Source organism: Neofelis nebulosa, chromosome 18, assembly GCF_028018385.1.
Source record: "Neofelis nebulosa isolate mNeoNeb1 chromosome 18, mNeoNeb1.pri, whole genome shotgun sequence".
NCBI classification, from domain to species: Eukaryota; Metazoa; Chordata; class Mammalia; order Carnivora; family Felidae; genus Neofelis; species Neofelis nebulosa.
Window position 1 is genome coordinate 25,368,981 of NC_080799.1, and position 23,664 is coordinate 25,392,644.

Below are 23,664 nucleotides of genomic sequence, written 5' to 3' on the forward strand. Positions count from 1 at the left end.
AAATACTGATTAGGAAATCATGGAAGGCATGTGAGCAGTTAGTACACCTCAGGAGGCTGATGGTTTGCATTTGTTAGGAAATTGCAGAATTCAGTGAAAACGGACACATCCCCAGGCTTGCTCCCAAGTGACTGGGTCCATGGTCAAGATTCACTTCATCCACCATTGCTATATGATGTTGAATAAGAGAACGCACGAATGAAACGAGGCGAACAGAGCAGGGTGAACACCCACAATGTGTGAAAACAAAGCAGAATTCAGGGGCACCTACGTGGCCCAGTCGGTTAAGCGGCCGACTTCGGCTCAGGTCACGATCTCACAGTTCGTGAGTTTGAGCCCCGCGTCGGGGTCTGTGCTGACGGTTCAGAGCCTGGAGCCTGTTTCAGATCCTGTGTCTCCCTCTCTCTCTATCCCTGCCCTGCTCGCGCGCTCTCTCTCTCTCTCTCTCAAAAATAAACAAACGCTAAAAAAATAAAATAAATTAAAAAAAGCAAGCAAGCAGAATTCATTTTCCCCAGTCCTGATATCCTGCAAGCAAAGACAGATTCCCAAGACTTACAGAAGCCAGATGAGGCCAGCTACCATTAGGTCCACTCACCAGGACTGAAGACTGAGTCTGAGGAATGCCCCCAGTTACACAGAGGGAAGGAACAAAACTCAACCGAGAACCACCTCTACGGGAATGTGGCCTGGAGCATGAAGGGGTGAGAAAGTCAACCAAGGTAAGGTCTAGCCGTAGATCTGTCCATAATTATGTGACACGGGGCAAAGCCTTTATTGCTCTCATCCGTAATGGAATTTAAAAATAAAATGAGATGAAAAAAATAAAATCAATAAAGTTAAAATGAAATAAGCAATAAAATTAGCGCCATGTATTCAGTCACGTGCCCCCCGCTACACATCATCTCATGAACTCCCATAATAGTCCAGAGAAGTTATCCCTTTATAAACAAAGCCCTGGCGGGGGCACCGGGATGGTTCAGTTACTTGAGCGTCCATCCAACCCTTATTTCGGCTCAAGTCACGATCTCACAGTTCATGGGATCAAGCCCCGTGTCAGGCTCCAGGCTGCCAGCACAGAGCCTGCTTGGGATTCTCTCCACCCACCCCCAACCGCCACTCCGCTCCTTCGCTGCTCATGCTCTCTCTCAAGTAGAGAACTTTAAAAACTTAATCAAAAACAAAAACAAGGACCTGGGGCTCAGAAAGATCCAAATCACAGCTAATACCTGCTCAGCAGCCGGGCAATCCTGAAAATGCTCTTGTACAAATTAACTCGCTTACTCCTCACTACACCCTATTAACGTCGGGACTGCTATTCTCATTTTCCTGATAAAGAGACAGCACGGAGAGGTTATGAAACTTGTCCAGGTCACACAGCTAGGTAATCTACCTCCAGAGCATGGACTCCCAACCACCCTACAATTCTGCCTAAGGGCACCCGGCCAATCATAAGAGCCAGGGCCAGGACTCGGACCCACACTGAATAATTCCAAAGCTCTAAAACAGAACCCTTCCCACCACATCAGAAGAGAAAAACAGGCAACCAGCGGGCCAGACTCGGGGATCTTACAAATTAGGAATTTTACATTAAAATTCTACACTGTAGCTTCTCCTGAAAAATTGGGGGTTCTCAACTCCAGGCTCCCATGTCCACATGGGAACAACGAGGTGGCACTGAGCAGGGGTGAACTGTGGTTCACCAGAGTCCCCAGCACTCCTGTCTGCCTTACACCTGGCCAACTTCCTCCACTGCATCACCTGCCTGCCTCGGAAGGAATCAGGGTTCGCTACCCTGACACCCATATGTTAGCCAAAATTCCTTCCATCGCGGTCTATGACTCTATAATTAATACAACAGTAAAATGTGAACTTTACAAAGTTTTTGTAAAGGCCAAGAGAGAAGTTCCAAAACCCTGGCTGCGAGTTTGCAGGAAGTTAAGAAATCAGGAACGCTGGGAATTGCTAGAATCGATTAAAAAGGAGATGTGTGTGTGGCCAGAGGCGGAAGGAAAAGAGTGAGTGGAAATTTATACTGAGGTTGCTCAGAGAGGGTTAGCCACCACGCGAACGCATACAGCACGCAAAGGTCTTGAGCTTCCTTTTACCTGTTCGTAGTTTATGAACATAGCTGTCTCAAAACTGTTAGCTGCCCACTTGAGAAGGTTGGCCAACTGCTCCGGAGTCATGTAAACCAGCACGCGTTCCGTTATCAGCAGTGTTGGCAATCTTCAGAGAAGAGAAAAGGCACATAAGTATGTATTCATCAAATCGGGACTCTAACGGCAGCCACGGATAGTGCTGGCAGGGCAGGAAAACCCTGGGGTGCACACCGCAGGAAGAGGAGAAGCCCCGGATAGCACGTCAACTATCAGGGCGGTAAGAGGTGGAGAGCCCCGTCGTGACCCAAAGTTTCAGACCGTAACAACGTGAGCACTGAGCAAGGTTTTGTCTGGCTTGCTACGAATTCTCCCCCGGCATGCCCGCGCATGGTGACGAGGTGGCCCTGCAGACCCCTTGCTCCAAGGCAGTCTAGTTCCCTTCCCCTGGAATCTGGGTTAGGCCTGTAACTTGCTGTGGCCAATACAACAGTAGCAAACACGACGCAAGCGGAAGCTGAAAATCACTTGCACGTTGGCCCTTGCCCTCTTGCTTGGAAGCCTGAACCCGTGTGGCAATGAACCCAAGCTGGCTTGCTATCAGAGGGGAGGCCCTGGGCGTGAGAATGAGGCATCCACATAGGAGGGAACCCCAGGGGATCTCAGCTACAGGAGTGAACCCCAGGGGACCTCAGCTGCAGCTGGCTCCAGTGGAAGAACCACCCAGCTAAGCCCAGTCCAAGTGGTCCACTCACACAATCCTGAGCAACTTGTGAACTGCTCTGAATTGTGAGTTGTTCGAGACCGCTGAGGCTGCAGAGATTTTGGTACACATCAAAAGCTGACTGATAAAATACAGAAATACTGCTATCCCTTTAACAGAATCTAATTCTTCTTACACAAACTTTTATCATCAAGAATTAAAAGCAACACGAACAGTCTTCAGCAAATGACACATTAGTATGCGGTCTGAGTTACCAGACCCGAAGTAACGAACAAATTACGAAACAGGAAAAGCAATAAACTCCTACAGAAATCTCTAAACGCTTTACAGTTGGAAGGGAACACAGGCAGCCCTAAATCGTGTGAGCTCTGCTGATTTATTCCTGCTCCTTCTGACTCCTTTACTGGATCCTCCTCCTTCTCTGCCCCTTTACGCTGCTGTTCCTCATGGCTGGTTGCTATTTTTCTCACAAAGCAAGTAGGTTACTTTTGCCTATTTTTATTGGCAGGGAATTTCAAAAGAAGTAAATTGTCTGAACTGAAAATACCCAAGAAATGTGCTGAAAAGAACATCGTGTACGTTAGTGTCAGAATGTAACCCATGCAGTTAGACTCAGTACCTGGACTCATGATCGCTAGAGAGAAAGGCTACCCACAAATGCTGCTGGCTTTGACCCGACAGTCCCGACTATCCACTGGTACTGTTCATCAGGATTTCCTTTTTTTTCTTTTTTTGACAAGGAAATGTTGTATAACTCAAGTGACTTAAAAATATACATCCAGGGGTGCCTGGGTGGCTCAGTCGGTTAAGCATCCAACTTCAGCTCAAGTCATAATCTCACAGTCCATGGCTTCGAGCCCCACATCGGGCTCTGCTCACCGCTCAGAGCCTGGGGCCTGCTTCGGATTTGGTGTCTCCCTTTCTCTCTGCTCCTCCCCGGCTCGTGCTCACACTCTCTCTCAAAAATAAATAAACACTAAAAGAAATTAAAAATATATATCCAGGTGCGCCTGGGTACCTCGGTCAGTTGAGCATCTGACTCTTGATTTCGGCTCAGGTCATGATCCCAGGGTTATGGGATTGAGCCCTGTGTTGCGCTCCATGCTGAGCATGCAGCCTGCTTGGGATCTTATCTCTCTCTCTCGTTTCCTCTTCCCCTCTCCCTGACTTGCACATGCTCTCTTTCTCTCTCTCCAAAATAAAAATGTATGTATGTGTATACAAATACACACACACATATGTATGCATATATCTACAAATGCTCTCTGGACCCAACTGGGTCATGGTACAAAGAATGAGAGAACTAAATCCAGAGGATAGACAATGAAGTCCAAGTTGCAGATGAAGTTGAAAATCAGAAAGAAAAACATTAAAAGGAAGTTTAAAGTAAGCACTTTTTTTTTTAACCTAAGTCTAAACCCCCAGATTATATCAATAGGAACGATTAGAAAAAGTGAGTGGAAAAAAAAGTTTCAAAACCTCAATAGGTTGGTAATTAGAGAAAAACAGTTCCAAAAACGTTTTTATTTATTTAAAAAATTATTTAAATGTTTATTTATTTTTGAGAGACAGAGCACAAGCAGGGGAGGGGCAGAGAGAGGGAGATACAGCATCTGAAGCAGGCTCCAGGCCTCCAGGCTCCAAGCTGCCAGCACAGAGCCTGACGTAGGGCTCGAACCCACGAAGCATGAGATCATGAACTGAGCTGAAGTCGGATGCTTAACCAACTGAGCTACCCAGGTGCCCCTCCAAAAACCCTTTTAATGTAAAAGGTACCGATTATTACATACGGTATTACCACATGGGGAAGCCAGGTGAAGAAGGCTACGTGGGAATTTCCTGTACAATTTTTGCAACTTTTTTTACAAATTTGAATTATTTTAAAATGAAAAGTTAAACACGTTTACAATATATTTTTAAGAGGCAGGCATCGCCAATGTTAAAAACAGGATTAATACTTTTCAGAAGAGAAGTCTAAGCGAAGCAAAAACAGCCCACGGAGGAAAACACAGAGCACAAATGAACCCCAGAGAATTATGAATGTAATTCTAATACTTGTGATAGCTGCTGTTCCTTATCCATTTTGTAGATCTCCAGGAGTGAGGCAAACTTGCCTATCAAGAGCTCCCCTGATTAATTTTTTTTAAGTGTATTTACTTATTTTGAGAGAGACAGAGGGCAAGCAGGGGAGGAGCAGACAGAGAGGGAGGGAGAATCCCAAGCAGGCTGTGTCAGCACAGAGCCCAATGTGGGGCTCAATCTCATGAACCAGGAGATCACGACCTGAGCCGAAATCAGAAGTTGGATGCTTAACCAACTGAGCCACGCAGGCATCCCAAGAGCTCTCCTGATTTGTAAGTGATTATTTCCCTGGCTATGTAGCACATTTGCCCAAATGGTGTGTTTCTACGTTCGCAGCGGGTTGCTGCTGGTTACCACTGCAACTGTAATAATCTACAGATTATAGCTTCTGCGCCAATTTCCGTTCAACTGCTTTCACACGCGTACTTAATATAATCTCCAAGCTCTCCGCGCAAAGCCTGACATGGGGCTCGATCTCCCCAACCGTGAGATCATGACCTGAGCGGAAATCAAGAGTTGGACGCTTAACCAACTGAGCCACCCAGGTGCCCTGCAGTTATAGGTTTCTATACATATAATTACCTTCTCTCAAACTTTATGGTATCAGGCATCAGTATGTTATAAAAGCAACACACGTGATTCTGATGTGAAAACAGGAGAAACATTGCTTCTCAAAGACTTAGAAAACCTCCCTCATAGCAATGAAATGATAAACATCTCAGAATTAAAAACGGAACACGGGTATCATGCTGCACTTTCACCTGACCTTATTTCGTATTCACATGAAATCACAAACGCGTAAGAGGTTAAAACAAGATCTCACTGTGGATTCACGTTACATTTCTCTAGCTTCTCTTCGAGTTCAGGTGAGTCTCGGAGATCTGCTCCGATAATGGCATAGCTCTTTGAATCCAACAGGTGTCCACCTGGAAAGCCAAGAAGAGATTATCATTTCAACAGAAATTCATCCAGAGGAGATCATTTCAATGGATTTCTTTTCAAAATTCAATTATTATTTTTTCTCCATTACAGAAATACATGTCCCACTGCAAAAAGGAAAAAAAAAAAATCAGGAAGGAGGAGGGTGGAATGAACGAAAATCACATCTTCCAACTATTAATGTTTTGGTATAGAACATTCCAGTCTTTCTTCTATACATACAACATAAACCCATACACACAACATAAGCACATTTTCTGTCACACAAATACGTACACACACATCACACAGGAAAAAGAAAGGAGGGCCAATTCTTCTTTTGAAAACTGCTTCTCCTACTTAACAGTAATATCAATGACATCATCGTCTGTAATGATTTCCTAGCATTCCATCAGTGGATAAAACAACTTACTCAGCCAAGCCCTCACGATTAGGCCTGTGGTATCTCCAAATTTTCTCCATCTGAGGCACTGCGATGAGCATCTTTGTTTAGACCTCATGAAGCACCCGTCCAGTTAAGTAGGTCTCTAGGAGTAGAATTAGGAGGTCAAAGGGTAAAATATTTAAGTATTGGTACCGATCGGCTGGCCACTCTCTAAATGTCGTGCCAATTTGTGAGATACTATGTTTAAAAGAAAATAGCTTCTAAAGTATTTACAAATACAATGATAACATTTGCTTGAAAATACTCCCAGAGAGATCGGACAGCATGGTTTCTATAGTGGTTCTCGAGCTTTGGCAGTCATCAGAATCACCTGGCGGGCTTGTTAAAAGAGACTGATGGCTTCAACCCCCCGAGTTTCTGATGTAGCAGATCTTCCAGAAGTAGACATTTTGTCAAATTCTTTCAAAAGCTAGACATCTGTATTTCCAACCAATGCTCCACAGTGGTGATGTCACTAGTCCAGGACTACACTTTTAGAACCACTGGTACAGATGAAATTGGCCACAGTTAAAAGTTCAGTGATGGGTACATGGAGGTTCATTTACTTACTTATTTTGAGAGATGGCGGGGGGGGGGGGGGGAGGGAGAGCGGGGGAAGGGTGGAGAAAGGGGGAGAGAAAGAATCCCAAGCAGGCTCTGTGCTAATAACACAGAGTCCAGTGCAGGGCTCAAACTCATGAACTGTGAGATCCTGACCTGAGCCCAAATCACGACTTGGCCATTTGACTGACTGAGCCACCCAGACGTCCCCCTTGATTCACTCATTCGGACTGACTTTTCATTGTGTGCCCATTTATATACTTTTAAGTTTCACCTCGTGCATATTTCAGCTTTAAGAAATGATCAATTTCAAGATGCGTATTTTTTCTCAGTTTCACATTTCTGAAATGAGGATGCATCGGTCAATAACGTTTCGGTTTAACTTATCAGCACCTTTTCTTTCCTGGCGGTAAATAGATAGTGTGATTCTTGCAATCACAGCCTCAAAGGTTTAATGAAATAGGGCAATTTTTCAATGAAAATGTGTCAGTGTTATCATCGCCTATCACTTTTCTCAAATTTTCATTCACATTTGTATTTTCATTAATTTTTATTTCAACTGTCCCTCTCCCAGAATGATGGCAAGATCAAAAACTATCAAGGACAGGACTAGAAAATTTGCCCACACAAGACACAAACCCAGAGTTAAAAACCAAGTGAAAGGCTAAGAAAGAAATCTGCCAATCAACAGTTGACGAGGGATTTATATCAAAGAACATTGCTTTATGTTGTAAAGGATTCCTATAAATTGAAAAGGAAATGAAACAATGCAACTGGAAAATATATGAGCAGAGGAAAGTTACAAGAAATCCCACAGGCCAACAGAAGGAAGGAAGGGTACTCCGTTTCACTAGCACGTTCAAAGTTATAAAAAATTTAAAACAAAGTTACAGAAAAATCTTTAATTCATAGATTTGGCAGACTGGCAGGAATTTTTTAAAATGGTAGTAGCCAGTGTTAGCGAGGGTGTAGGGAAAGGGAACCCGCATCTACTCTGGTGAAAATACAAATTAGTCGAAAGGGTCTTGAAGCACGGCTTGGCAGTAGCTATTAGAATTCATAAGGTACAATTTTTTGAACTGGCAATTCCTGCGAATATGCACATATAACTAGGCTTTCTACAAAACTGTTTAATAGGAAACCATAAAGAAGGCGGCAATCTAAAGGACCATCAGTAGCGAATACGTTAAGTAAAATGGAATTTCCATGCAGAGGAGTACTACGAAGTCACCAGAAATAACGAGGTAGATCTAATCTGGCAACATGAAGACAGCCGTGATTCCCTAGGATGCACAAAGAACAAGTTTCAAAACAGTACGTGTAAATTATTCGCTTTGCTAAAATTATACATATAACTGTATTTATTTATTTATAGAAGTATAGATTCACTCTTTCAACAAATACATGTTGGTCTACATCATATATATTTATTTATTCAATATATGCATAGATTCCTTCACCAAAAATTTACTGAACCTTTTGCGGGCCGGGCACGGGATTCTATTTACATGTGTATTTTCTTACGCGTGATATTTACCTGCCTCTAGGTACACTGTCCATCCACAGGAGAAAACACCCTGCACAGTGGTTATCGTGGTGGGGGGAGAGATCACGCAGGGTCTTTACTTTCTACTTCACATGCTTCTACACTGATGGGTCGAAGGCAATGCAAAGTGCTAACTAACCCTTTCATTACAGCTAATCCTTCTGACGCAAATATTAACCAAATATACAGAAAAGTATGACGGCTACGATGTAGAGAAAGCAGATGTGCCAGCCAATGGCAAAGCCTGAGGAGGTTGTACTTAAAATTTGTACGAGGGAAACAAAGGATGGAGGAGATATTAGTTTCTGTGGGAGTCTGTTCACTAGGAGCGTGACGAGGGCACTGTGCTGGTGTAGAGGCCTGTCTAGTTGCCTGACGTTTCCTGTGTTATCTGTGCCCACCATCTAAGGCCATCCTCTCTGAGCATGTTTTCTGACCTGAATTATTAATAAGCCCCTTGAACTTCTCTGTCAGACACACACTGAACACAATGGAACATTCTGGAAGAGTGTTTGTGACCTTAGTTTTAAAGGCTTAGAAGGGAGGAAAGAGTTGTTGGAAACACTCATACTGAAAACTTACGGGGAAAAACTGAGCCCCGGGGCCAAGGACCTAACGTAACAGGTGAAGCGGGTCAGGTACGAGACAACAGTGGTGGGGACGTGCATTCCCTCTCAACGAAGCAGCCATGTAGGAGTCAGGGTCTGAGGCTGCCGGACTGGATTTTTCCAAGGAAAGATTTTCGGGAAAAAGCTCCTATATTTGAAATGTTTGCAACTCACTGAAATGTTTTTCAAAAGATTTCAGATTGGGACCTATGGACATCTAAGAGGGGCCATACAAACAATTGTTTCAAGTTCCTTCACAGTAGATGTGATGCAGAAGTATACACTCTATGACGTCATGTGCACACACGCACAGACTCAGACGCGCACGCTCACACACACACACACACACACACACACACACACACACACACACCATCTTTAAAAAGAAAGGGGAAGAAAAGCAGAGAGGTAGCCCATACTGTATTACTTAGTTGCCAATTTGCAGTGTGTCCTCTGAATGTCATTCTATAATGGGTTGTAATAAGAAAGGCTTGTATCTATGGGAAGATGGGAAAGAGAGAGAAATGAGTCAAGTAGCTTAGTTACTGAAAAAACGCAAACACCCACTACCGAAATGGCCAGTAGGTACCGCTACTGCTCAAAGCAAGGGCGACTCCAGAGGGCCTGCTGCTTAATCACGTCTGACCCTAGGCACACACATGAAAAATTCAGTGGATCAGCTCTCAGAGTAGGTCAGTGAGCGTTACTCTCCGAATCTGACGTCAAGTCACAAACTGATCATGAAACACTCAAGACGTAGAAACCGCCAAAGATAGGCTAGCGATATGTTTCCAAATGTTCCAGTGTTTTCCAAGCTGTCTCTCGTTTCCTGCTTCTGCTCACTCAATTAAAAATTTTAACCATTGTTAATCACAGACAACTAAACAAACCGATTCCTACTCAGACCTGACGTCCAGTAACATTTAGGTGATGACTCTGCTCTCCTCCAGAATGTGCAAAAAATTAGACATCCGAGAGCTGATTTCAGTATCGCAACCACCATACACACATCTTTCACCCCAGAAACCTCCTCTAGGCTTAAGTGAGAGCCCACCTGCTCTTATTTGACTCGGTGTCCTAACAAGCTAGGTCGTATTCTGTGGCTGCACAGCGTCAGATGCCATAGCGCATCTCAAATGCACGCTACATGGGGCGCCTGGGTGGTCCGTCGGTTGAGCATCCAACTTCGTTCGGCTCAGGTCATGATCTCGCACACAGCTCGTGAGTTTGAGCCCTGCGTTGAGCTCTGTGCTGACGGCTCAGAGCCTGGAGCTTGCTTCGGATTCTGTGTCTCCCTGTCTCTGTGCCCCTCCCCAGCTTGCACTCTGTCTCCCTCTCTCAAAAATAAATAATTATTAAAAAAAATTATTTTTAGATAAAATGCACCTTCCGTGTAATATAATCTTGTATTTGGAAAAGGGCAAAACTTGTTTCCATAGGATAAGTTAGAAAAAAAAAAACTTAAACTATTTCTAGCTTGTGGGAATTACACATCTTTAAAGGACAAGGTGAAAGTTTTAATGGTTACTAAAAATTTTTTTAAATGTAAGACTTAAGATTTTGTTTAAATGACTAGTTTAAAAAGAAGGGGAAGAAGTATATGTTAAAAACCACTGAGAAAATCTGACCTTGGGCTTGAGGTCAGGGTTTAAATTTCAGCTCTACCCCTTTGTCAACAGGTAACCTTATGGAAATTAGCTTAACTTCTTTGAGCTTTGGTTTCCTCAACTGCTAATAAAAGCATGTCATTCCTGAGTCGGCTCTGAGGACTCAACGAGATCATCTGAGTGAAGCATTTCACATGGTGCTACAAAAGCTCTCAGCAAAGATTCACAAACTCGCCATCTGTAACTGCAGAATTCTTAAAACATGGACTCAGGGTGGCCCCCATACTATCTCATATATAGTAAATGGCCAATTTGGCCTCCCATTATTCATTCAAACGCTATTTACTACACATCTGCTCTGAGCCAGGCCCCTTTCTATGCTCTGGAGATACAGAAGTAGCCGGAGCACACATGAAAATTCAGATTATTGGAGCGCCTGGTTGGCTCAGTCGGTTAAGTGTCCAACTTTGGCTCAGGTCATGATCTCACGGTTCATGAGTTCAAGGCCCACATCAGACTCTGTGCTGACAGCTCGGAGCCTGGGCCCTGCTTTGGACTCTGTCTCTCTCTCTCTCTCTCTCTCTCTCTCTCTCTCTCTGTGCCTCTCCCCCACTCATACTCTGTCTCCCTCTCTCTCTCTCTCAAAAATAAATAAAACATTAAAACACTTTTTTAAATTTCAGATTAAAATTAAACCACTATAGGTCATTTCTATTACGTGTTCAGAGAAATTACGTTAACGGACAGAAGAGTTGCAAGGGAGGGGACATTTCATTTTGAAGACAGTTTGGAATGGGGATCTTGGGGCCAGAAGGAAGGCGGGAAGGGGGTAAAAGGGAAGAGTCCCCTAAAATGAGGTCTCTGGCGTTCAGACCGGCCGCCTCCTGAACGCTGCCCCTGAATCCTGCCGGGCTCTCTCCTGTGGTCAAAGCCATACTCACTTGATGCTGTGCAGCTTTCTCGTGACTCTCATGGGAAAGTCCACTTCAAAATATTTACTTGGGAGAAGATCTTCATCCTGAGGAAAAACACGCAGTAAGCTCTAGAATTATGTATTCACTCCTACATTTACTGACCACCTTCACGTACCGAGCGAGTACTAGGCCCCGAAGAGCATCAGGGCACTTAAGGGTTTGACATCCAGGAACGATATGGGCAGAGATGTATTTTCCAGATTACTGTGGTCTCCACGTGGGGAATGGATGGAGGACGGGCGTCAGGGGTTCACAGCTGTCCAGGGAAGAAGTCACGGGGAGCCTGAACTGGGGGAGCAGTGCCTGGGATGGAGGTGGGGGTATGTGGAGGCGCTGGGGGAGTAGGACCTGACAGGATTTTCCAAAAAGCAGATCGAGATGAATCAGAGAGGGTCAGGACACCAATGCTGACCAGCATTTGAGGGATAAAATGGAATAAAACAGCAAAAATCCCGAAGCATCGCACACAGTGGGGGTGAGTACTGTTTTGTGACACGTTTACTTTTTTCTGTGAGGGGAGGATACAGCGGGTGGTAAAGGGCAGGTGCTCTGGAGCAGGGGACGGGGGTTCGAATCCCAGCTCCACCGCCTGTCTGCCGCGAGGCCCCAAAGTCACTCCACTCCCTGGGCCAAGTTTCCCTCCTCTGCGAAGCAGAGACAGGGACAGCACCTCACGGGGTTGTGAGGAGTAATGAGGAAATGAGTACACACAAGGGACACTCAGAACGGGGCCTGCCTTAGTAAGTGCCACGTGTGTGCCTTTATCATTGACTGTCATGGGGACGGGGCGCCGAGGTGGCTCCGTCGGTTAAGTGTCTGACATTGGCTCAGGTCATGATCTCACAGCTCGTGAGTTTGAGCCCCACGTGGGGGCCAGGGCCCGCTTTGGATCTTCTGTCCCCTTCTCTCTCTGCCCTTCCCCCACCGGTTCTCTCTCTCAAGTTAAATAAATAAACTTAAAAACCTTATTGACATGGGTACTTAGAATTAGGTCTTGGCCTGGGGTGTACATTTATCTTTACTGAGGGCTGCAGTAAAAGAGCGTGGCAGACGCGCGCGCGCGCGCGCGCGCACACACACACACACACACACACACACACACACACACACACGACCCTGAGCCCCCTTCTGCATCCCTGGCCTGGTCTCCCCTTGGCCCCCTGGCCATCCTAGCACATTCTCTGTCACGTCCAATCAATCCCTCAGCCCCGGTGCGTATTCACGAACGCATTCTCTCCTCCTCAGCTCGCCAACTGCACACACTGTAAGGACACCGCTGTCTGGACTCTCAGCGACACCCTGCGCGTTGCCTGCAGCAGCTCCCGATGCCCCTGAGGCTTGGGGAAAGAAACAAGGTGCTCCACAACCTGGTGACCTGCCCGGCGCCCCCCCAAAGCGCTCTTCTAACGCCTCCGTATCCACCTGTACTTACATTCCACAAGTACAGAGCCGCTTCCTTAAAGTGGAAAAAAAGACCAAGAAAAAGACACTTGTTGGTGCCCAGAACCCGGTGGTGGGCCTCACAGGTGTGGGCCGGGATTAAGGAAGAGCTGGGGTGAGGATGACACCCCTCTTTCTGACTTGAGCAACTGCGCAGAACACCATTTACGTGCACAGTAACGAGCGATGGACAGCAGAGACAGAGAGGGAGCCGGCCCCCCACGACAGCATGACGGGCGGGGGGGCAGCAATCACAAGCAAGCATTTTCCAGTAGGAGGTGACCCTAAGGGCAAGTGTCAGAACTGGGAGAGCCAGCTACCCCTCAGCCCTTGGAAAATCTCAGGGGATCTGGTCTGGGGGACAAAGGGGGAGGGAGGAAGGGGGAGACAGGAAGACAGAGACAAAGACAGTCTCCTGACCCATCAGAAGAGACACGCTCACCGATCTCACCCGTTCTCTCTCGGTGCTGCCGCGCTCCCCTGCCCGTGTGTAGGGCAGGGCCGGGTAAAAAGCTGTCCGAAGATATTTGGAGGAAACGTTTAGAGCATACCAGAAGATGACTTTTGCTAGGAAATTCCAGAACACCCTCTAAGGATTTCGCTCACACGATATGAAGTTAAGGACACGCTAAAATTCCAGAAGGCCTGGAGAACAAAAGCAAATGCAGGACAGCATACGATCCTATGGCTCGTCTAGGACTTCTGACTTTCCAAAGAGCTTTCCCACTCATCAGCTACTTGCCCTCTTAAGAATGCCGATTAAGGGGTCACCATGGAGGGAAAGCTTCCAAAAGGCACACCTGGAGCTTTTAAGGAACAGACATCTTCTTTCTTGCCTTTGGGAAAGGGGCAACAAATGGCTGTGGGACATGACGCTTCAACTTTTATTCTGGGATTCCCTGAGCCCTTCTGACACTCCACTCCACTCGCCAGTAGCTCCACGTCACAGGAGGCACGGAAGGCAACCGGGACCGTGCATAGCTACCGCAGGGCAGCCGGGGACAACCGTGAGGAAGAGTATCCCGTAGGCTCAAAGGAGATCCAACGTGGCCGACCGCTGCACAGGCTGCCATATTGAGACTGACCCCCTGCGTCCTTGATCCTCTGGCCGTGTGGAAATAGGATTCAAGAGACACCAAGAAGCTGAGGTCCCTTAAAGGGTTTCACTCACCCTTTATTCTTTGTCTGGGGTTGTACTGGCTTTCCTGCACCCTACTCTCACCCGCTGCTTGAAGGTGGGAGCCTTCAACTGTCCCTTCGACTGGTCTTGGGGCCTGACGTCATACAGAACGAGCTCACACACCAGCGGCAGCAGAAAGCCTGTGACCCACAGCCAAGCCTCTGCTGGTGCAGCCAGGGGACCCTCCCAGGTGGAAGGTGCACCAGACAACAAGACTAGCCGACGAGATCTCCCCTCCTCTTTTACAGAAGCACATAGAGCTCAAAAACAGGGCTCAGCGAACTTGCTGTAAACAGCCAGTACTCTAGCCTTTGCAGGCCAGACGGTCTCTGCTGTGACTTCTCCACTCTGCTGCCGTAGGGCTAAAGCAGCCATAGGGAAGATGGAAGGAACTGGGAGTTGGCTGTGTTGCAGTAAAACTTTATTTACCGACATAGGTGGCAGCCTAAATTTGGCCCGTTCAGCTCCTGCTCCAGAGAGCAAACAAGCATCATTTTTCTAAAAAGAAACTTAGGTTTTTGAAAACCCTTTAGACCGATGTCATTATCAAAACGAAAAAACTCCACCAAATTTCTCAGACCCTGCACTATTCTCCTTCCTCACTGCTGACAGATAACCTTTTCCTCGGAAGGGGCACATGAGCTTCAGTGTACCTTGCTCAGAAATAAAAATCTCAGATTTAGTAATGATTAACCCACCTACACGGCGGGGGGAGAGACCAAACCACGGGACCACGTTGAAAAGGGTGTCAAGCCCAAAGGAGGAGTTTCTCCCGTGGCTTCTGTTCACACTGCACACATTCTGCCACTGCATTCTCTTCCAGTTCCTTCCACCACACCGTGGTCTCTGAGGCCCAGAGGCACCGCCGACCTATAGCAAAGAGCCCCCCACCCCCACCCCCCGAGCAGCCGCAGGGCTCTCTGGAGAGAACAAGGAGGGAATCTGGACGTGGACGAACTGCAGTCCGTTGTTTGTTCCATGCTCCAGCGCCACTGGCTGTCCGACCTGGGGACGCCACAAGCTCTCGGAGCCCGCCTTGCCCCGTCTGGGTAACCCACCCCCCACCTGCAGAGCTCTCATGTTCATTCCTGAGGTCATGGATGTGCACGCCCTTCAGAAACGTTAGCTATCTTATCCTGAATGAAGAATGCAGAGGCAACCGGTTAATACTAAGGCTGTGCTGAGGCCACTGATTTCTCGCCTCAGTGAGAGAGAGGCTGGGGGCACCGATGACCAAAGACCTCATCGGGTGAGCTGATGAGGGACAAAATACACACTCAGGTCGCATTAGGCCCACACGCTCTAGTTTATCTTGGTGTACTTCTGCAAGAATCTGGGGAAATGCACGTACCCATGACTGCCACATGACCGACCTGACAGAAGAACCAGAGAGATCTGTACAAACCTACAAAAAAGAAAATGCAATCAGTGAGATCGTTGTAGAGAAAAGGTTTGGTGCTACAAGTCCAGCCCGGAATCAAAGGCCAGGCCCGTGGTCCTGATTCTGCCACTAACTGGACCCATTTCCTCTTCTGTGAGTGAGTGTAATTATACCTGCTCTTGAACCCTAATGAAGGAGGTGAAGGACCAAATCAGAGAATGAAGGGGCACCTGGATGGCTCAGGCAGTTGGGCTCTGACTCTTGATTTCGGCTGGGGTCGCGGTCTCATGCTCCGTGGGATAGGCCCCGCATCTAAGCCCCACTTAGGATTCTGTCTCTCTCTCTTTCTCTCTCTCTCTCAAAATGAATAACTAAACTTAAAAGGGCTTTGTGTCATGTTACCATCACCCAGCCTTGCAAATCTCCAAACTATACTGAAGACACCATCATGACGACAGTGAAGTCTTTTGTTGTCGTCAAAACGGCAAATGCATGGGCCCCTGGTCTCAGCTACTCCACTGGCAGGGCTCTCGCACACACGCAGAGAATGTATACAAGCATTTGGATCAAAAGCCCTGTTTGTAACAGGAGGAGCTAAGAAGCAAGGCACATATCTAGGGCCCTGGTGATATCACGTACGTGGCTGACAGTGGTTGCACAGCAGGTGCAAGCAGATGGGGACAGGGAGGCGAGACAGGCAGTCACCACATTCCTTTTGAATATATTTCTAACATTTAAAAAAATGTTTACTGACTTATTTTGCGAGAGAGATGGGGGAAGGCCAGAGAGAGAGGGAGAGGGAGAGAGTGACAGGATCCCAAGCAGCCTCTGTGCCGTCAGCACAGAGCCCAATGCGGGGCCTGAACCCACAAACCGAGAGATCATGACCTGAACCGCAATCAAGGGTCAGGTGCTCAACCGACAGAGTCGCCAAGGTGCCCCTGACATTTTTGAACCCGCTGGGAACCTTCACAAAATTAAAGAATTGGGGAAACAAGGGGGCGGTATTTTTAAATTTACCTTTAGTCTCCAGAAGGTGGTATCCATCCCAGCCCCGAGATTTAGAATCTCACAGGGACATTCTGTCTTCCCTAGAAATGCCTTTATAAGCTGACTGACGCCATGGACGCGAGCAAAATATCCTGAGAGAGAGACAGAGACAAGCCATGACTCAGTGATGATGGAAATAAGCCTTGCAAAGTTCACACCAGGAGGACAAAACACAACCCTTCTGCCCTTCTTCAGGGGTAGCGGTTTAGGTTATCCATAGACCTTATGGGAGAAGTAACGACTTTAAAATTCTCTTCCTTTTTTTTTTTTTAAAGCCATTTGAACCAACATAAGCACAATCTATCTAATGGTTGGATCAACTACCTTAAGGAAAACGCAACGCCCCCCAATTCTACATATGAAAGAAAAATATTTTACATCAAAACATGGATCTAAATGTCCCTCTTAGAAATGTGTCTTTTCGTGGCTAAGTGAAAGCTACTCAGAATTCGGCTGAAACTCAAAATTGGGAGACCCGCTGGAAAGTATTCTGGGGTCAGGAAATGGGGCAGACAAATGTCAAAGCAAAGACAGCCATGTTTCTTAGCGTGCTCCCTTCATCTCCATCCTCTGCGGGTTAGAGCCTGGATGTTTGTAAAACATCACAGGCGGGGTTGGGCGGGGGGCGGTGCACAGGCAAATGGTGCCTAATAAACTGACTTGTTAAGCTCTGGCGTGGGAAGCTGGAACAGAGGAGACAAGAAATAAAAGAGGGTCAAAGGAAGATAAAATTGATCTGGGTTCTAAAGCCCTTCTGCTTACAGTATTACTATTTTAAGAACAAAATTTGAGTGGCATTTATAGACACTCACTGCAATTTGACATAGGGATTTCATGTCTATGGATTCTACTAGTAAATAATTTGAGCTTGTCTTTTTACATGTCTCTTTTGGGGCGCCTGGGTGGCTCAGTCGGTAAAGCGTCCGACTTCGACTCAGGTCATGATCTCACAGGCTGTGAGTTCGAGCCCCCCGTCGGGCTCTGTGCTGACAGCTCAGAGCCTGAAGCCTGTTTCAGATTCTGTGTCTCCCTCTCTCTCTGACCCTCCCCTGTTCATGCTCTGTCTCTCTCTCTGTCTCAAAAATAAGTAAATGTTACGTGTCTCTTCCATTTTACTTTTCTAGTAAATCCTTTTTACCGTGGGTTACAGAGTATCATCCACAATGGACTGGACATTGGAAAAATTTTTAAAATGCTCCCCACACACTGTTTGGGAAGCACTCTCCTACTGTGGGGCCCTAGTCTAGCGATGCCAACCCAGGGAGAGGAAGAAGGAAAGCCGGAGGGCTGACCTGCTGCCCAGGGCCCCCAGCACCCAGGGCACCATGGTGGGGCCCTGCCTCTGCAGCATCTGTTAGGAAAGCGTCCTCAAGAGTGCGGGAGGGAGGCTTAAGGCCTCTTAGCCAGGCCTCGTCCAATCTTACTGATGCCTGGTTTCACCCTCAGCTCAAAGTAAGTACCATGTCCTTATTCTCAGGAAGCACTACTTTAAAATTTCTTCGCATTTCTCATTGAAACTACCCATAGGATCCATCTTTAGGGCCAAGATGCCCTGCACCCACAAGAACTAGGGTCATTTGGCCAATTTCTCAATCTGGCTGAGACTAAGTCACCCTCCTGTCTCAAATCCTTTCACTGCCTTGATAGAAATGACTTGTACAGCCTAACAGTGTTACTATCACTTTAACAAGGCCAAAAAAAGTCATTCCTTCCATGAACAGACAGTTCACAGTAAAAGATATATAAATGGCTCTTAAACATATAAAATGATCTTGGGGCACCTGGGTGGCTCAGTTGGCTAAGCAAGTGTCTGACTCCTGATTTCAGCTCAGGTCATGATCTCACGGTTCAAGGGTTTGAGCCCCACATCGGGCTCTGTGCTGACAGCATGGAGCCTGCTTGGGATTCTCTCTCTCATTCTCTCATTCTCTCTCCCTCTCTCCCTCTGCCCCTCCCTGCTTGCAAGCAAGTGAACTCTCTCAAAATAAACATTTAAAAAATATATAAAAAAAATAATCCTAATGATCTTCAACTTCACCCCAAAATAAGAGGAATCTAAAATAAAATTACTGTAAGATACCGTTTTTCATGGATCAGATTAACACAGATGAAAAGTTTCATAATACACTGTGTTGGTGAGGATGTTGGGAAATAAGCACTTTCATATACTACCGGAGAGAAGGAACACTGCAACTCTCATGTTAAGAATGAATCCCTATGTTACACTGCTGGCTTTGAAATGGAGAAGGGGTCATCTTCCATGGAATGTAGGTGGTTTCAGAAGGTAGACAAGAAAAGGAAATAGACTCTCCCCTATGGTCTCCAAAAGAAACGGCCCTGATGACACTTTGATGTTAGCCTAGTAAGACCCATGTTTGACTTCTGACCTTCAGAACTGTAAGATAATAAATTTGTATTGTTTAAAAAAAAAAAAGGAATGAATCCCTAAAACCCCAGGCCTCTCAGCTGATGAGGGAATAGTGAGGAGGGAGGGGGTCACTTGCCTCTGTTAATTTCGGGGGCCTTCCTCTCCTTAGACAGTCTTACAAAATGCTGGATGTAAGGGTCATGCCAGTAGCCAATGCTTACTGCAAACCTGGAAGGGATAAAAAGGAGGCAGGTGAGTAGACGTCAGTAGATTCAGGTTCTCAGGAACCAGGTCAAGGAGGAAAACCATCTACTTCACAAGGCCAACACACTCCCATTTAGCACTCCGTTACAAATGTAAACAGACTCAGCCATCCGCCGAGGTGCTCACTTACACTGCCTCTCACCCTTCCCACGGCGGCCATGTGTCACCTCTCTTTATTCTGACTGCTAATTCCGTTTCCAGGACCCTGGAGAGCATATAACCTCGCCTCATAGCTCACCCAGAAGACGTGCAACCATCTATTCACTCGGCAAACTCACTGGCCAGAACTATTCAGACAACTCTACTCAACCAGAAGTTCTGGGTCCACAGGAAAGGAGATCTAGAATTGTTTTGTAAACATCGCTAATGACTCCCTAAGTATTTCCCCCGGCTCTGTCATTTCTGTCATTTCACGTCCCTTAAGGAGTAAAAGGAAAAACCAGGAACAAATAAACAGAACAGCTACAACCTAGAAAATGCCGTTGTAGCTTACCCTCTCTGGCATGCACTACAACCTGGAAAATGCTACAGTAACCTAACCTCTCCCCAGGCCACACGACAGGGAATCAAAGTTCTAGTGTTCTAAGCCAGGGATCTGAAACCCCAATGACCACTTAAGGTCTCCTGGCAACCATGAGTGGAACCAGCCTTAGGACAAGGACATGTAATGGAAGAAACCTGGATCCTTAAGGCCGAGCCACTGTGGGCCTGCACCCCGCTCTACCTCTCAACAGACATTTTTAGAGTTTCTAAATGTCTTTATTGCTTAAACCAAATGGAGTCAAGCCTCTGTTACCTGCTACACCCTGAAGCATCCTAAGTGATATCCTGAGTGTATGAGCTCATTTCCGTGTTTCTTGATGACCAAGCTGAGAGGGGAAGGGGTGCGTGACTGTTACGCAGCTAGAGTCTGAGCTCCCAGAGGCAGATATGAGATCTTCTCTTTACATCCACTGACAAGGCTTACCGCTGCCTTGACTTTGGCGGTGCTAATCCTGTACAAACCTATCCCCCCCAGTCTCTCTCATGTCCACGTTCACACATCCGCGCGTGCGCACGCACACACACACACACACACACACACACACACACACACACAAGGAAGCACATACTTTTGGCTTCTCGAGGCAGCAAGTCAGCACGGAAATGCACAAAGTACTCATTAAGGGACACGATTTGCTACGGGCCCAGACTGTCCAAGTTTTACAAGTGTGAACAGGCTCAGCTGTCTAAAACGGTGCTTTTCAAATGATGAATCATGACCCATCCGTATAATAAAATCAGTGTAGTAGTTTGCAAGTCTCCATCTGTGAAAATGCAGTCGAATAGAGTGAAGTAGAAAATATCAGTATGCATTCCACACTGTAAGAGTTAAGACGGTTTTGTGAAGCTTTTGTTGAAGTGGGTGTTTGGGGTAAAATGCAATGAAAAGTCTGTTCTCAGAACACACAAAATAGACTCTTAAACACAGAGAACAAGGTGGTGGTTGCCAGAGGGGGTGGGGGGACGGACAAAATAGGCAAAGAGGGCTTAAGAGGTACAAACTTCCAGTCATATGAGTAACGCACAAAGATGAAAAGTGGAATATAGGGAATACAGTCAATAATACTGTTGTAACAGTACGGTGACAGATGTGACGACACTTAACCGTGGTGAGGGCTGAGTAATATGTAGATTTGTCAAATCACTATGTTGCACGCCTGAAATTAATGTAACATTGTATCTCAACTATACTTCGATAAGTAAAAAAAGAGAGAAGGTGGTGTTCTCCCTGTTGGCGGATTTGAGGAGCACCGGCCTCAAAGGAATCACCTAGTGCCATCTAGTGGTAAAGGCCGTGTCTGCAGTCCAAGAACCACAGACTAGTGATGCGAACATCAAACATGGACGTAAGGGTTGGAGGGGGCCTTGGAACTGACCTGGTCAGCCCTGACATCCGATGCCAGAATCCTTCAACAACACCAAGCCACTGCCTGACTACGCACCACAAAGAAGGCAGTCACTCCAATGCCCAGCAGCCCTACCTGCTGAAAAGCTGATCGAGTTGCCCCCCTCCACAAGCTCTGCGTTGGACTTACTACCGCCCTCCTCTGGATGACAAGGAGCAGTTTCCCCTCCTCTCAACCGTATCCTCCGTCAAGTTAATACTATTGATTCCATCAAGCCATCTTTGGTGAGTGTCTGCTAAGTGCCAACCATTGGGGATACAGTAGTGAACCAGCCACAAAGATAAGGAAGGGCTTGTGACAGATGAAGGACAACAGCATGGAGGACGGATGGACCTACGTTAGAGAATGTGAGAGGGAAAGCCTCTCTGAAAAGGGAATGGGCTGAGTTGGGTGCTTACAGAACTGGAGAAAGCTGTGCAAAAGGCGTTCTAGACAGGAGGAAGAGCAGACAGAAATGCTCTGGACAGGAACCGCCTTGGAATGTTCCAGGAACAGAAAGTCGGTAGGGAGGCTGGGGAACAGCGGAGAATCAAGGAGAAACTAGAGAGGCGGGTGGTGGGAGCCAGGGAGAGACCTCTGCAGCCACGTGCAGCGGCCCCAAACCACGGCGAGGTGCACAAACGTAACAGGTGGGGACAGAACACAAACGTATCCGGTCACGAGTCCTTACGACTCCCACTTTCTAATGTTTCCAACATGCGTCTCCCTCTGGTCTCCAGATCTAGAAGACTGCCAGTGGTTTCTGGGAGGAAAAGGATGTCACTGATCTGCCCTTCAGAGTGGCTAACATGAGAAGATTTACAGAGCACTGCTAAGAAGAGTCCGGGTCAAAGAACTAGCGAGCACTGCTGATGGGGAGTTCCAAAGGGAGATGGGCAACCTGTTTCAGAGCTTAGAATTCTGTCGCCCCTGGGAGCCCAGCTGAACATGGTGGATCCACACAAGGAAACACCGGTCATCTCAGATATGAACTAGAAGGATCAGCCATGCCAAGATGTTGAAGACACGCCGTGAAGGGAAAAATGTTGGGCCAAAAACCGATGTAGCCAATGTGCCCGTGAACACGTGTATGTGCGTATGTGCGTATCTAAGGACAAGTACTAGGGTACTGGCGATTTCTGGTGTGTGTGTGTGTTTTATCTCTATGTTTTAAACTTTTTCTCCATGAACTATATGCCATATTTCATCTAAGACATTATCAATTATAAGACTGAAAAAAGAAAGGAGAAACACTGCCAGTTAGTTAGCTTAATGTTTTTCTTATTGCTCACAATTTTAATTTTGTGCTTGTTGGAAAAAGCCCGTTTACTTGTTTGTTTAATTAGTTTTCAAGTAGGCTCTGTGTGCAACGTGGGGCCTGAGCTCACAACCACATCCAGAGTTGCATGCTCTGTTGACTGAGCCGCCAGACGCTCCTGCAAAAGCCCCTTTGTGCTTATTTAAACAGATTGAAAGGAAATGGATGAATGCAGTAAGAGGGTTAAGTCTTCCCTTCTGGGGTATCTGTGAGTTTCCACACAATATTGACCTTCGGGCCGCCAAGGGCATTGGCAAGGCTGCATCCCCAAGAGATCACCATCATCCTCTCCAAGACTTCCTTCCACGCTGCCGACCCTCCAGGTGCAGGTTTTGTTACTGAGCCTTTCTTGATCTCATCAGGAGGTATCCATGGATGGTTCTCCAACAGCATCAGGATTTGTGCTCCTTCTGCAAATGGCCCTTAAAAGGCACGTGGGCAGAAGCACCCAAGAGCTGACGGTGTAGTCATCCGGCCCTGCCGCAAGCAACAATGACCACATCCACTTGCACAGGTAATGACAACTCTAACACGACTTGGCAGTGACTGCAGGACACATTGAGAATAAATCACAGCTGATGGCAAAGACGTAAGAACGTGTGTCACAGCATGGATCAAATACAGTATTGCCTTCACCACATGAGCAACAGTAAGCTTAGATATCATAAGCAAACGTAAAAGCAAATATTAAGCGATGAAAAGTACCTGTGACATCACATAGAAACATCCTGAAAACATAAAGAACTTATGAATCAGTAAGGAAAAAAATCCTAATATCCCAGAAGAAAGGCCAAAAATGGGCAGTTCACCAAAGAGCCAAGTGATCACTGAATATACAAAATAAAGAAACCAAAAAATGCAAAATGAAAGCAGAAACAGCAAGCAGTAAATCTGCTATCAAATCAGCAACAAAACCGTTTAATAGAACCTGGCTTTGGTGAGGATGAGAAAGAGGGCACCTGAGCCGCCAGAACTGTAAACTGTCACTGCCATGCCACGAGGCACTTCGGCTGCTGGTACTCAAAGCTGAAGAGTAATATTTATGCGATGCCCAAACAATCCCACTTCTAGGATTTTACCCTAAGGAAATAGTCAAGAATGAACACAAAAAGGTTTCGGTAAGAACACTGAACCTGGGGTTACGGTATCAGGTGAACAAAGCAAGCTACAA

General features: G+C 46.5%; 1 protein-coding gene and 1 pseudogene across 2 annotated transcripts in view; one reads left to right on the forward strand and one right to left on the reverse strand.

Moving 5' to 3' along the window:
- The window catches only part of ARHGAP17 (Rho GTPase activating protein 17), a 160,699-nt gene that overhangs the window by 26,390 nt on the left and 110,645 nt on the right, over positions 1–23,664 (forward strand). The gene's annotated exons all lie outside the window — the stretch shown is intronic.
- Positions 1–23,664, reverse strand: part of LOC131501565 (leucine carboxyl methyltransferase 1-like) — a 38,714-nt pseudogene that overhangs the window by 2,960 nt on the left and 12,090 nt on the right.